Here is a 15897-nt window from a genome sequence, read left to right as displayed (position 1 = left end):
CAGATGTTCAAATGACCACAGCCATGTATTTCAAGTGACTGCTGTCATACATATAAATATACATATCATACCTCCTCACTACTCATGCCTAACCCCCAAACACAACCACCTGTATATGTGCCTGATGTGTGATTGTGAGGAATGTGAAAAAAATAATCATTACAGTAATGTATTTCACTTTGTTGCTCCTAGTGAGTACACTGAACCATTACATGCTATATAGGTTCATAGGTTCATAGGTTCATACTAGGCTATCTGCCCTAGGGCATTTATAAGCCTAGCCAGAATGTGTTTGGCTTTCGCCACCTATTTTAAATTTATTTTGCTATGCCCTTTTTCGAGGTTAGTATACTGTGCCTCTATCTAACAGTGACACAGAAGTGATGCCCGGGGTAAACTACGATCTCCCATCCACTCATCAAGATTCCTCTTGAAGAGAGTCAATGAGGGACTCTGCCTAACCTGGACTGGGATTTTATTCCAGAGTGAAGGGAGCCTCTGGGTTATGAATCTGTCCCTCCAGCATGTCCTATTTATTTCAGTGCTGAGGTTCAAGTCTCTCGAGCGCGTAGCTCGATGGGATTTGGATTTTCTTTTTTTTCAAAACAGGTTTATTGTTTTAACATATAAGAGAAATATCATAACAATTTTATACAAGTAATTAAAAATAGGTATTATTATAATATTCAACAAAACAACTAAAGTATTTACATAGACATCCACTACAATCAGATCAATTAATTAAACTAAAATACCGTGCTATTGAAATTAGAATTTTTTTAACAAATTTTGTAAATTATCCCATACAATATAATATGATGTTTTTCTAGTTGTTCTCATTCTAATTGTGCTTATTTCCATATGGCACATTATATTCATAACATTTTTAAATTCATTGAACGAAGCAGGTGTATCTGAAATCCAATTTCTAGTTATTATTTTCCTGGCCACTGCTAGGATAGACCATAACAAGGGAAGCTTAATCTTTTTAACACATTGAGGTACAGGTGTGTTGAATAATATAAGAGACTTAGAAATAATGAAATTATCTGTAAAGAGAGCCTGCAAAAATTCATTAATTGACTTCCAGTATTCTTTCAACTTCATACAGTCATAAAACATATGAGCCCAGTCAGCATTAATTTCTACATTACATCTCTTACATAGATTATCTTTATTATTTATTTTATTCATCATCAAAGGTGTATAAAAAGATCTATGTAAAAATTTCCATGTATAAAGTCTCCAGACAATGGAAGATGTAGTTCTATAAGCAGATTCCAATATATATTGTTTATCTTGTTGAGTTGGTGGGTCCCCATTAATAGATGTGAAATAATTCCAGTATGAATCTACACTGTAAAAAGTTTCTTGTCTGATAATTTTATGTATATATGAAAGTTTACCTTTATCAGAAACTTTATGCTGTAAATTTAATATCAAGTAATCAATCAGTTTTGGAATAGATTCTTTAACTGTTATAGACATTAGATCTATTCTATCAATGAGATGTTGTCTAAAGATCTGAACCTCTAACCAGCAAGTTTCTCTTAGATCAAATTCTTGTTTTAAGAAATCTAGATTTTTAACTTTATTATCAGATATCAGCTGATACCAGTACTTTAGATCATTATCTATAGCTAAATGAGCTCCTTCAGAAGTAGATGACATAAGCATACCCTGAGTATACATTATAGGGAATACAATAAAATTCCATTCCCTATACTTAGGGTGCATGAATATAAAGTTACGATAACTAATAATAATATTTAATGGGTAACAAACCATATGTTTAGGTGTAATAGGTGAAGTACAAAATTCCTTTAGCAACCACAACATGGAGTTATTTACAATCATATTTTTATGTGTTAAGGAGATTTTCATGAAGTGCATACTAATTAGCTCCCAATAATCTTTCCATTTTGTGATATATGACTGATCTATTAATAAAGTAATAACTTTTATAATAGAAGAGATAATATATAAATTAAAGTCTGGAAAAGAAATACCCCCTTGAGACCAGCTATTAGTATGTTTCTTTAATGCAATCCTAGGTCTATTAGGTGCCCATAAGAAATTTAACATTAGTGTATTCAGTTTCTTGATAATTATTTTTGTAGGTGAAAGTATTATTGATTGTATTAAGTATAAAATCTTGGGGAATATTATCATTTTAATAATTGTAAGTCTCTCCTCCATAGTAAAAAACATATTATTCCAGGTATTAAAAAGAGGATTTGGATTTTCTGAGGTGCAACATGTCCATTAATTCCGGGTTGGACATGGCTTTATACGTCAGGCACAGATCGCCTCTGAACAGGCGGTATGCCACTGAGTAGAGCTGGAGTTTCTTTAACCGGGCAGCATATGGCATCTGTTTGAGCCCTTTGATCCTCTTGGTGAGGTACTTTTGGGATCTTTCCAGTTGCTGCAGGTGTCTGGTAAGGTACATCCCAAAAGGGGCATTGTACTCAATTATGGGCCTGATGAGGGATGAGTAAAGAGGCACGATGACCTCCCCTGATCTAGATGTGAATCCCTTCATGATTAGGTGGGCTATATAAAATGTTTTTCTAACCACTTTGGCCACGTGGTTGTCAAATGAGAGATTGCTATCAACTTGGGTCCCCAGGTCCCTAATTACTTCTTCTGTACTTAATGGATTTCCACCAATGTGGTAATTTGTGGGCACTTTGTTTTTGCCAAAGGGGATGACTATACACTTTTTGGCATTTAGCTTGAGGCCATGGCTCTGGCACCAGTTGTCTGTTTCTATGAGGCCCTTTTGGAGGATGCTTGTGTCGGCTGGAGAGTCGATTATGGTGCCCAGTTTGCAGTCATCTGCGAACTTGGTCAGCCACAGTCCTACCATGTTGGCCTGTACCTCCGAGAAATATATACCGAACAAGAGAGGTCCCAGGACTGAGCCTTGTGGGACACCACTTGTAACTGGTTTGGAGTCTGACATGGCTCCAGCAATTCTAACCATGTGGGTTCTGTCGTTGAGCCAGTTTGCAATCCATCTAGTGACATAGGGGTTTATATTTAAGCTGGTGAGCTTATCTATAATGCCCGAGTGGGGTATTGTATCGAAGGCTTTTGCGAGGTCCAGGTAGGCTGTGTGCACCACCTTCCCCTCGTCAATGGCCTTGGTGACTGTTTCAAAGAAATCAACCAGGTTTAAGAGGCAGGATCTGCCCTTAACAAAGCTGAACTGGGTAGGATCCAGTGTTTGTAGGTCCCCAATATCTTTATTTATGAGGTCCATGATGATCCTTTCCATAGCTTTGCAGACCAAGCTAGTCAGGCTTATGGGGCGATAGTTTCCAGGATCCGTTGAGGCACCACCTTTATGGAGAGGGACCACTGTTGCTGTACACCACTCTTTGGGCACATATCCTGTAGTAAGGCTGAGATTGAACAGTAGTTTTATGTTTGGGTTTAGCTCTTCTTTGAGTTCATGTAGGACGCAGCCCGGGACACCATCTGGTCCCACTGATGCTGTGTTTTTTTTTTTTTGGAGAGGGCGGCTCTTACCTGAGCATCTGAGATGTCAGGGGGGCAGAACTCTGCTGGGAAAGATATTTGCCGTTTTGGTGGGGAGGGGGGGGAAGAAGTTTGCGCTGAACCTGTCAGCTAGGATGTTGGCAATGTCTGTGGGTTTGGTGTATTTTTTGTCATTTTGGACTAATTCTGAGCATATCTGGGAATTACCACCCAGGTTCCTAACATAACTAAAAAAAGCCTTGTGATTATCCTTAGTGTCCTGTGCAATTTTTCTCTCGAAGCTCGCCTTAGACAATTTTATGTGTGCCCGTAGTTTTTTGCTAATACTGATCAGTGATGCCTTCCCTTTTTGGGATTTTGCTTTATCATTTAGTAGCTTCCTCCTTCTATTGTATAGTTTGTTTATGGCTGGGGTCCACCAGACAGGACGTCTGCCTTTGGAGGATTGGGTCTTGGTTTTATTTGGGATCGCATGATCCATGCATTCCTGAAGGTGTTCATAGAATGCGTTTATAAAGGATTCTGCGGTCTGGGCAGTATTTTCCACAGGCCGGGGCTTTGAAGGATTCCACCTCAGTTTTGAGGAGTGTAAAATTTGCTTTAGAGAAGTTTTTCACTGTGGTTTTCTGGGCAGGGGTGGGGTCGGGATGTGAATATCCAGTGAGATTAGTTTATGGTCTGATCTTACCAGTGAGGGATACACTTCTGGTCTGGAGCATAGAGTCACCATGTTGGTGATGATCAGGTCCAGTATGGTTTCCCTCTTGTGGGAGTGGTAACAAGTTGTTCCATAGCATTTGAGTTTATAAATTCTAGGAACCTTTGGGCTAGGGTGTTGGAGCTAGAGTAATGCTCCCAGTCTATGTTTGGGTAGTTGAAGTCGCCCAATATAATGGTGTTTGGAGAGACCTTCATATTTTCCAGTGTTCTCAGGAAGGCCGAGTGGGGTTCCTGGGTTTGGGAGGGTGGTCTGTAGCAGGCTATAAACTGGAAGGCAGTTTTACCCACTGTTAGTTGCACATGGATAGTCTCTGATGCTTCGTGCTTTGCCACCAACCTGGAGGTGTGGGTATCTTTGATGAATATCGATACTCCCCTCCTTTTGTGGTTCGGTCCAAGTTTTGGGGCGAAAAGCATGGTATGAGGTATAACCTGGTAGTGCTGGGGTGCTCTCGGGAGCCCTGAACCAGGTTTCTGTTACTGCACAGATATCGATGTTCTCCATGCTAAGGAGAGTTTCGAGTGCGTGCATCTTGAGGTTTAGACTTCTGGCTTTGAGTAGCATTACTCTTAGTTTCTTATCCCTTGTGATACCTATGGAGGTGGGTTTGTCTTTTGAGCCTTGCCTAAAAAAGGCACTATGGGGGTAGCAAGAGCCTTTGCCAATATCCAAAAGCCCAGGGGTGACAGGTGCAAGCCGTCCCTAGCGAAGCATCGTGGCTTGTCGAGCATATCATCCCAAGCTGACAGGCATTGGATCTCCTTTCAATGACACCAGTACTTAAGCCAATTGTTGAAATTGATCATCTTGTCTTCATATTGTGGCATCATTCTTGGTGAGGGTAAGATGCTACTCAAGGTCAGGGTCATACCGGCCTGGGCTACATGCTCAGAGAGCTCCTTTATGTCTCTTTTCATGTAGTCCAGGGAGGTACGTCTCAGGTCATTCACACCAGCATGGACAATGACTGAGTCATATTTGTACTTGCCTTGGAGTGACCTGAGTGCTTGTGTTATGTGGCGGATCCTAGCACCCGACAGGCTGCTCACCGTGACCCTCTCCTTGTTCAGCCTGGTGGCGGACGTCAGTGTGCCTGACGATAGAGTCACCTATTACAAGTGTATCAGGTGTGTTGTTTAGTCTTAAGGGCTGTGACTGTTTGGCACACTGGCTTTGTGAGATATGTGTTGCACGTGTTTTGTTTTGGGGTAGCGGCTGCTTGGGTGTCTGCTTTGGAGGTCTCTGCTGCTTCGGCAGATCTTTATTTAGAGCCTCCGAGTATGTTTTTGTGTGATTATGTGTTTGGTTTGCTGTCGTGGTAGGTCTATGTGAGACTGGAATTGTAGTGAGTGTGGTTTCCTTCTCCTCCTGACTGGTTATGCCAGTACTGAGTTGAGAGAGCTTAGCCTCCAGTTTGGCTATATGGTTGCATCTCTCACATGTGTTGGAATTTGTTGGGTTAAGCATTTTTGAATGCCTCTGAGTTCTGTGAGGAAAAGTAAAAGAAACAATGATCACACTGTCCACCAGCCCAAACAAAAGCTATAATGACCTCCTTTGCACATCTCTAAGGTTTGAATGTAATAGAAATTAAAAAGAAGTAATGGCCACACAATCCCCAGCCGCTCCACCCACATAGCCTACAGCAACTTTATGTACACACACATCTGAGCAGAGCTGGTTTTAGAACAGGTGTGGCTGAGAGAAGAAGTCACCACTAAGTCCATGTCAAAATTCATTTATACAGTCTGGGGAGTTGGGGCCACCAGACTCCTAGAAGATCGAAGTGTCCAAATGTTCTGTAATATATTATATCCCATAAAATATAATTACTTGTTAATGCATTTTTACTACTACAGAGAAAGGTAATGTATGTACTGATATTTTTACATACACACACACACAATCACAAACACACACACACACACACACACACACACACACACACACACACACCATAGCAATACTAGTTTTATGACTGTTGTTTAGCAGATGCCAAACAGCAGCAAGGTAAGTCACTTTTATTTAGCTCATTGAGGAATAATGCATACCTGATTTTGCCTCATAAGTTTGCTCTGCCCCTTGTAAAATTTTTGATTTGCTGGTAAATCATTCAGGGTTACAGTCAGTAAATATAAATGCCATAGATTCATATTTCTTACTGTCCAAAAATGCATGTTGATGCAAAATATGTTGCTCAATTTACTTTTTAATTGAATTAGAAACATTAAAAATGTGCTTCTGATTTTGAGCTTCTACTCTGCTATTATTTTTGGCTTTGCCTAGAATTCTTGCACAAAGAAGTTGAGAGTTGTAGTGTCTGATGTTCTGCCAGTATTTATTAAACTCCCTGAAGATCAGAAGCATCAGCTCTTCTTATAATCTAAGGTATGCACTGAGATCAGTCAGTCTGGGAAGCTGATCTTTATGCTTATCTTGCTCATGTTCATTAAAAGCGGTATCCTAACAGGGTCATTTCACAGCCCTATTCACATTAAAGACTGTAATCAGAGAAGAAATACAACCAGCAGCAGCTTTTGTAAGGCTTCCATACAGAGGTGGTTAATTGGGCCCCCTGTTGCTGCCATGGATATTGCAGGTACCTACAGATGGCTATGTTGTTAGTTTTAGTGGACAGAAATGTCCACCAGCAGGATTTAACTAAAATAGGGGCACTATGTCAGTGGTAACATATTTGATGGAAATGTGAAGCCTTTTACTTGACAAAATGCTATTACTATTACCAGGGATACTTTAAATTGTAAAGGAGATATAAATACCAGTTATTATCCACCTGGTTTATTAAGTACACACAATTGCTATATTAATCTTTGTTGGCTTTACAGACTTGTTACAAAATATCAGAATAAGATAACTTGCTGTGTTTGGGTGCCCCCAAGGACCGGGGGCCCCCAGCGACCACAGGGCTCACTGATGCCTAGAGCCAGCTATGCTAAACAGCAGATATTGCAAATGAAAAGATTCAAAATGCAAAGAACATTACATACCTTGAAAAATTTCAGACAGTGCTCTAAAAAGAATAATAAATCCAACAGTTACATTGTCAGCAACATTTTTGTTTGGCAGCACTTGGAAAAAAAAAGTCTTCCCTAGCATGATGGAAATTCTATACCCCCAACTTCTGCCTATATGGTATATATTAACCCTTCTGGGCACACTGAATATGTTAATTAGGCCTCAGCTCATTATCATTCCAGAATATCTCCATCTGCTTGATGTGCTAGGCATGTAAACATGATGTTAGTACCCACACGATAATATGCACACACCTGAGCAGTACAAGAGTGAGTATTAAGACCTTTGGCTTGGTAACACCTTACAGGTGTGACTCATTAGCAGTTCTGCATATTCCATTAGTTGTTTAGCACTCCTGCAAATGAGACATAAACTTGCAGACAGTGTGTCAGTGAAAAAGACCTTACTGAGAACGTTTCAGTTACACTTACTGACTTAGGAGAGAACCTTGATACACACTTTAGTTAACCTTTTGTAAGAAGATTAGATGCCTGTAAAACATGTATACAACTTAGAAATACAGGAAAAGACACCATATTTATGGCAAAATGTAATACATTCATTGTACAAAAGTATTACAGTGAAGTAATGCATACACAGAGAAATCAGAAACTGTTCTCTTGCAGACAGTTGTTTTTACCCTGTCATGTTGTACTCTCTTCGCTTCTGCGAGGATCACGTTTGCACAAAATTGTACTGTGACAGGACAAATGAAAATTATGTAATAACATGGGTATAGTACTGACTAAATGTAAATGTCAAGTACAGTCCTGAGCAGCTGCTTGACTTTCTCTAACTTTGTTTGCAAATGTTAAGGTGAAAAAAATGTTCAGTAAGTCAATGCTTCATAATAATGCCATAGGTGCAGGGTTCAAATCTAGTGAAGGTGCCATCTCTGTGAAAGTAGGGATCCTTACTGCTAACATGTTACTTATATATGACATCAGTCTTGAGAAATTATCTACATTGTACTGATATATGCTGCAGAGAGTATCACTTCCTGTAAACTCTGGCCTCATCCTCAAAATGTGTTGTACCATGAACACATCACAATGTTATTAAAACCAACAAGTCATCACACAAAGTCAGCAATTCTAAAACTGTTTCTTGGTCTTTGCATGACAGTTGGCATGAAGCACAGTCAGTATTCCAGAATGACTGTAGAGAACTAGTGCTTCATATCCCTTTGAAAAAGTCAGAAAATAGTTATGCATGTACTATGACTTTACCATCGCTGCACGTTACTTAGCACTGAAGATATTTAAAAAATCAGTGCAATGGAAACTTTTCCACAAGAAAATGTATTATCCTAAAATTATTACTCCAATAAAGGAACACCTCAAACTGCAATAGTTATAGGGATTAACTCTTTATATTCCACCAAGGCATTGTGTATTTACATAAGGACACCACTGAAACAACAGCAACATCATGGAGATTTTCATGTCATATTTGTTTATGACAATGATTATATTATGAGTGCTATCATCAATCCCAGAAGACATGCCCAGAGGTGACAATATATCATATGAAATGTAACTGAGATATCAACATAAACCAGCATTTTTTGGAGCCACTGTGGAGTATTTGTATAAACACAGAGCAGCACATGTAGTCAGGTCTTACAGCTAGGTTGCTCACCTAAAGGTGACTTTGAAGAAATAATACATGCATACACACATTTAATTCAGGCACATTTCTGTGCTTTCTGTCACACAAATGCAGTTGGCTAGCTAGCCCATCGTTGCACACAAGCTGGTACATGCGAGATCTGAATTGGGCACCAATTCCTTGCCATTTTTCCAGACATGTTGGAGAACACTTGGCAGTTGATCATGAAGGTAATGCTCCATTTAGAGCACAGAGGTTGTGTGAGGAGGAGTCAAAAATTTTTGTTGGACTCCTTGTTAAAAGTTACAGCCAAAGGCTTCTGCAGGGTGACTTATACCAGGTCACAGCACAAGGCTGAGACTTGGAATAGCTTAACCAAGGCTGTTACCACTATTACTGGCATCCTACATATGGGTGAATAATGCTTTCACCATTATATTTATTTCATTTACTTATTTGTCTCTGTTTACTGGGAAAGTCCGACTGGGTAATACCAATTTTCAGCTGAGTCTGGGGAGAAAAGCTCCATTTGCTTACATTGCGTTATACTAAGTTCCAGATAAACACAGAGTAGTTACATTTCTATTTACATTTATACACATACAGTAGTTAAATTTATACATTCTAAGATTTTACAGAGGTGGAAATTACTAAAGAGAAAGCCCATGTGCAACTTAGTGGACTGGCAGCAGTTATGTATAAAAATTGTTTTGTCATTTCAGTGAGAAATTGAGACTGTTCTGTTTAAGGAGAGTATTTGGAAAGTATTGTATGGTGAGCACAAAGTTTTAACCTGGTGATGAGCATGTGCAGGATCAGGGTTGGTTAAGATGTTGTTTAAATAGTGGTTTAAGCTATTAAGTTTGTCTGAGAGTTTTATTTGTGTGTGGATACTATTCCAGAGTTGTACACTGTATTGTGAGTAAAGCAAATCTCCAGAAACATTATTTTACTTATTTCTGAGTAGTAAGAATTTGTTACTAGAGAGGAGGTCACTTGCTGGACAATAGGGCAGTAATAAGTTTTTTACTGCAGGGCATTTTCTAGATTATGAATGAGTTTGTGTGTTTGTTTTGAATATGTAGTTCAAGCCAGTATAATTGCTTTAAGCTATGACAGTGGTGGGTCCTATGAGAGACTGGTGGCAACTTTAGCTATTTTATTGTAGCAGGAGGCACGCTTCTTTCTTTGACTATTAAGTTTGTTAAGATAGGAGCAGCTTATAAGAGACTTGTACAAGACTTGGCATTAAGAAGGTGTTGGTTATAGTTTTTCTTGCAGTATCTGCAAGAAATCCATTGATCGTATAAAGATGCCTAGTTTCTGATGTGTAGATTTAATGGTATGCAGTATATGCTAGTCATATTTGAGATTGCAATCTATTATAATGCCTAGATGTTTACTGTGAGTTACTCTTTCAATTTATGGTTAAAGATTGCTTTTGATTTTGGCAACTTTATGAGGTAAAATAGCATTAACTTAGTTTTCTTGGAATTAGGTTTGACTCTTTGAGACAGGTTTCTCCAAAGGAGAAAGATGTTTGGGTAATGTCTTGGAACTTATTTATTGCTAAGGCCTCACATATTAATGTTGAGTAGTCTGAATACTGAACTAAACTAGCATGCTGAGTGGAGGTTTGAGGTTATTAATAAATATATTAAATAGGAGAGGGCCCAGAATTGAGCCTTGAGGGACACCTGTAGTAACTCATTGAATGGATAATAAGGTTTATTGCTATTTAATGGCTTGTTTCCTTCCAGATAGGTAACTAAGAAACCACAACAAGGAGTATTGTGAAAGTCCTATTGAGGAGAGTCGAATGAGCAGTTGCTGATATGAAACAGTATCAAATGCCTTTGACAAGTTTAAGAACATGGTGGACATAAGCAGACCACTTTTTCTATGTTGGTTTATTATATTAGTAAAATGTAGTAGAGCAGTAGTGGTGCTGTGCTGGGGCTTAAAGCCATGTTGTATTTCTGAGAGCAGGTTATTTGAGATTATGTATTGCATCAGCTGCATATGGATGCATTTCTCTGATATTTTGTAGAGGGGGGAGAGAATTGCTATTGGTCTGTTGTTATTAAACTCTGTAGATGTGCCACCTTTGTGCAGTGGTATGATATAGATTTTTTTCCACAGTGATGGGATGTATCTTTCGGCTATGGACCTATTAATTAGTATGGACACAGGGAACATACCTCTCAACCATCCCGAATTACTCGGTTTTTACTGAGTTGTGGGGTCCCAATAATGGGGTGCCATGATTCCCGAGTGGCACCCCTTCATTTCCGATTGTTTTCATCTATTTTTAACACTTTTTAATTTCCATGCTTTTGGAGCTGACATCATCATGTGAGTGATGACGTCAGCTCCGTCAGCCTGTCGGAATTAAGCTTCAAGGGACGTGCAGAGATGCGCGCGTCTGTTTGAATACTGGGACTTGTTATGGACTGTTGTGAATACTGCCGTTGGGTCTGGAGTTCATTATGGATTAATTGAAGAAACTGGGACTGTTTGAATACTGCCATCCGGAGTTCATAAGAGACTGGGACTGTATGAATACTGCCGTTGGGATCTGGAGTTCATGTAAGATGCTGTCGTTTGGTCCGAGCAGTTCATTATGGAGTTATTTTGAGCCAGGACGATATCTGCAGCTGCTTTAAGGTAGTGTGTGTGTGATATAGAATAAAGGTTTGTGGATGGTTGCAGTTGCTCATAGGGTCACAAAAGGAAACAGAAGTGACTTGCAAATGTGGATGGATAAGGGACAAAAAAGCGATGCAGCACCGGTTTCCTCTATACAAATTTTCTTTGTGATGGTTACGGCAGGGGCAAATTGTTTTCATCCCAACATTTTCCTTGCCATAAATGTGTAATGAGTTATTTGTTCTATATTTCTGATGTTATTATTTTTAAGATTCCTACTTTTTTTTTTTATATTTCAGTAAGTCTTACTCGAGCAGGATTATTAAGTAAAAATAAACTAAAGTCATATGGTCTCTTTTCTCTATGGTAACTTTTTTTTAAGACAGAACTTGAGGCTACTGTAGGTAAAGTAGCAGGCTATATATTCAGTTTCTCTGATGGGGCCACTAAAATGGGTTACTTGAAGACCTGCATACATAATAGACATGACTTCTTATGGAAGAGTAAATCTAGTAAATGCGGTAGCAACAAATCCTTGCAGTAGTATAAATAAAAGGCATAATATTGTGACAATATCCATCCATCCCCAACCCGTTTTTTCCCATTTTTTTTGCTCATGGGGTTTGGGCATCACTTTGACAATTATCTGCCAATGTTCTCACAGCCAAGTGTGTGTGTGTGTGTGTGTGTGTGTGTGTGTGTGTGTGTGTGTGTGTGTGTGTGTGTGTGTTGGGGAGGCAAAACTCACATGTAATTCACTCATCAGACTTTTTTTAGGAATAAATTAAAATCTACAGTCATAGCTGTGGCATAAAGAGGCCTGCTTATAATTTTTTTCATGTGGCTGTTTAACATAAAAGAACATTTTAAAACCGATGAAAAAACAGATATTTCTGTATGCACTGCATAGAGATAGGGGACTGAAAACCGTTAGGAGCAGCTATATATGTGATGACAATACTAGTAAGGCAGCAGCAGAACTGATATGTTACCACATGCCAAGCAGGCAAATAATGCACAGTACATACATAACTTGTGAATTTATTCCTCATATTTTTGCTCTGCTCCTCATTAAATCTGTGGTGTTAAGGATTTTTGTTGCAAAGCAGTGAATGAATTCACTAAATAATGATGGGCATTTGAATTTTAGACTTCATATTCTTCAGAAAATAAATGGTAACACAAAACCTTTTATTCTAGCAATTTTCAAAGTTTATAAGATCAGTTAAGTATTTGAAATTTGTTCCTATTTGGGCGCTGTATTCCCCCATTATTGGCTTTGTCTGGGTTTTTTGTGCTAAGATGTTGACAGCTATGGTGAGAAATGAGAATTGAATTCTGTTCTGTATTGCCCCATTATTGTCTTTGTCTGGGTTTTTGTGCTAAGAGGTTGACAGCTATGGTGAGAAGTGAGAACTGGATTCACTAAATGATAGCCATTTAAGTTTCAGTCTAACTGTCTTTCAAGAAGCTGATGATATGGCATAGGGGTTTGATCTGACTGTAGTGCACAGGGTCCTGGGTTCAAGATTTGACAGTGAAATGCATGGTGGTAGCATGTTTTATTCTAGCAACTTTCCAACATTATACAAACAATGATTAAAATGTGTCTCTGGTTTTTGCCCTTTTGCCCCCCCCCCCCATAAGTGCAAGATGCCTATGACTTACACTACTGACATTCTATTTATATATTTACACTTTTATGATGGAAATGTTCTTAATTGGGCAGTTTTGTGGAAAAATGTTCAAACTATAAATTTAAAATGTGCTCTAACTTAAGTCTAACAAGTGTTCTGTATTATACAAGGAATATAATTTAATAAAGTCTGGAAGGTGTATCAAAGAATGCATGTATGTTTCTTGTTTTGTGTGCAAGGGGCCTATGATTTGAAAACAGTCCAAAGGTAATCTTTATCCACCATTGGCCAGATGCATTTTCTTTGGATGTGGCATGGGTTTCAATGCTGTTTTAATGAATGTGAGTTTCAAGAGCAGAGAAGTTTTAATGCCGAGTCTATTTTCATTGTGAGACAGTATTGCTTTGTTTAACAGATACTTATTCTTCGTGGTTGTGCATTGTGCTATAAAATGTAAAAATAAAATCCAAATAATCATTGTAGAAGTAAGCAGTATGCACACATTAGTGTTTATGGTAAATGGGGTGAAATAGCCAGGTAATGGGACACTGGAATGGCTGCAGGAGACTCTGGTGCCATATTTTAGTTGTCTGTTGAAAGTTGTTATCCCACAATTCATTGGAGTGGGCGAGGTTATGTAATTATGTATGCAAATTGTATGTTAATCAGCTTACAGATTTGTACCTATTTTTCATGGGCCTTGTCCAGATATTTGATGACAGGTATGACAGGGAAGGCTATAACGTCTGCAGTCATTTTTAGGTAGCTTGATGGTAGTTGGTCTACAGCTATTGAAGTACTTTTTAGTTTAAGGAGAAACTTCATTATGAGTGAGGTGGGTACTAGACTAAAACTGAAGAAATGTGGGTGTTTTTTGTTGGAAAGGGGTAGAGAGAGGGGGGTCAGATGTATTAACGTCTAAGAGAGATAATATTGATTGTATAAAGTAGGAATTAAATTGTATGGGGATAGAGTCTGCATATTGTCTGTTTTGGGAGAGGGAGTGGCGGTCTTGCTAGGGTGGAATAGTTTATTTAGTGATGAACAGAAAAGTTTTGGATTGTTTTGATATTTGTCTTGTAGATTGATATAGTATGTTTGCGTATACTGTTTGACATGGAGTTCTGCTAGTTTTCTAAAATGTCTAAATTATTGGAAGGTATTTTGAATTCTATTTTTATACCAATATTTCCAGCCTTTATTCCTTTTTATCATGTTTTCTTGTTTTTTTGATAGCCATGGTGCAGGGTTGGACTTTACTCTTTTATTATGTACTGGTGCTAGATTATGTAAGGTCTGTAAGAATACATTATTAACATGTTCTGCAGCAGTATCTAACAGCATTGTTCAAAGTACATTGCAGATATATTGTTTTAGTGTTTCATTGAAAATACCTTTGCTGAAATTGGTTGTATTTTGTATTTGGTTATAGATAATATGTTTATCTAGGTTATGGCGAGTTTTAGTGTCATATTTTGATATGTTGTCATTTATGCTATTTGAGAGGCAACCTACTTTTGTCAGTTTGTCTGGTTTGTTTGTAAGAATTCAGTCTAATGTTGAGTGTCTCCCTGAAGTTTTATTGATTCTAGTGGGTGTGGTTATTAACTGTCTGAAGTTGTACAGGTTTATGGTTTCAGTGGGAGTAGTGGAATTTGTGGGTTGCCAGTTTATATTTAAGTCTCCAAGTATTATAGTTTCACAGTTATTTGTTAGGATATCCAATGGAGGATGTTTTTGGCGGTAATATTGTTATTCTCTTGTGGTATATTAATGGCTGTTAAACATAGTTTTTCTAGTGCTGATTTTTAGGACTGTTATTAGACGTTCAGCATTGTTAAATTTGGGCATTTCCTGTGAAAGTAAGTGATGGTTAGGGAATTTTTTACAGATGATTGGTACAGCACCAGCACACTTGCTTTGTCTTTCATGCCTCAGTATGCTGTATCCTGGGCAGATGATCTCATTATCCTTTATTTCTTTTTTGTAACATGGTTTTGGTAGCCATGATTGCATCAGGAGTGTATGTGGCAAGATAGTCATGTAGGTCATAGATTTTATTGCACATACGTCTTAGGTTCATATTTGTAAGGTGAATTTGAGTTCTGTTTTTTTTTTTTTAGTGAGAGGTATTAGATGACTAGTTAATTTTGGGGTTTGAAGTGATGGTTTTACGAACAATGGAACCTGGGTTGGTGTGAATATCTCCACTAATTTTTTGAATTGATATTTTACAGAGAGAAAAGTGTGGCCAGTTATATTTTGGTCTTGGGTTGGTATGTGATCATAAATTTGGATATTTAGTTTTGAGATATTTATAGATGAATAAATCAGATGTGGTTTGTTTGTAGAGATAGGGTGTTATGGAGAAAGACAGGCTGAGTAGATGTTGATATTCTTTGTGAGGATTGATTGAAGTCCTAAGTATCTGAATGAGGTGGATTTGATAATTGGTGATGACGGCTAGTAAAGTGAGGAGGAATAGTAAAATAATCTGAGTTAGGGGCATCTTATTTAACTTGGATTTTATCTTTGTTGTAAATTATAATTAGAAAATGTTAGGAGGGCACTGGGTTGGTTGTAGAGATATAATGTGATAGTTATTGGTCAAGGAGTAGGACAGTTTGAGAGAGAGTCTGGTAAACTAGAGTGGGTGTTACTATTGGGAGTAATTCTATTGATTGCTTTTCTTTGGAAGGAAGTTGATGGTATTGGTTTGAGGAATATGTGGGTGGT

The sequence above is a fragment of the Protopterus annectens genome, chromosome 11.part0 (genome assembly GCF_019279795.1).
Source record: "Protopterus annectens isolate FY-2018-M chromosome 11.part0, PAN1.0, whole genome shotgun sequence".
NCBI lineage: Eukaryota > Metazoa > Chordata > Ceratodontiformes > Protopteridae > Protopterus > Protopterus annectens.
This window is presented reverse-complemented; position numbering follows the sequence as displayed.